Here is a 613-nt window from a genome sequence, read left to right as displayed (position 1 = left end):
CCCTAGGGAAAATGAACGAAGGCGATTGGAGCCAAAGGCTGGGCTCTTTCCTCTTGCGGCAGCACACCACCCCCTGCAGTTCTACAGGCCGTAGCCCGGCCGAGTTGTTAATGGGACGCAGACTCACAACATGCTTAAACAGGTTGCATCCAGATCTAACTGACGATCATTCCGAGCGTACAGAACCGCAACCGAAGGTGCGAATGTTTGAAAAAGGAGACAAGGTTCTTGCACGAAATTATGCAAACGGGCATTTATGGCTTCCTGGGGTAATATCCGACTCTGTGGGTACTCGCATGTATGTGGTGCAGTTGGCTGACGGTCGAATATGGCGGCGCCACATAGATCAGTTAAGGAGGCGTTGGGCTAAGGACAGCGCTGACTCTCCAATGGCTGAATCCCCTGACGTTGAGTGGAGACCCCCAGAGCAGGCGGTGAGTACCGAACTGCCCGGTACTGTCCCTGAGTCAGGGCAGACCCCTGTGTGCGGGGCTGAAACCCCAGTAGAGTTGGTGCCTGAACCAGGCTATATTGAACCCCACGCTGGCTCACAACCTTGTGTGCCCATAGAGCCTGCACCGCTTCGCAGGTCTCAGCGTTCGCGGCAAATACC

The sequence above is a fragment of the Gekko japonicus genome, unplaced genomic scaffold (genome assembly GCF_001447785.1).
Source record: "Gekko japonicus isolate JY-2015 unplaced genomic scaffold, Gekko_japonicus_V1.1 scaffold559, whole genome shotgun sequence".
Lineage (NCBI taxonomy): Eukaryota > Metazoa > Chordata > Lepidosauria > Squamata > Gekkonidae > Gekko > Gekko japonicus.
Note: the sequence above shows the minus strand (reverse complement) of the source record.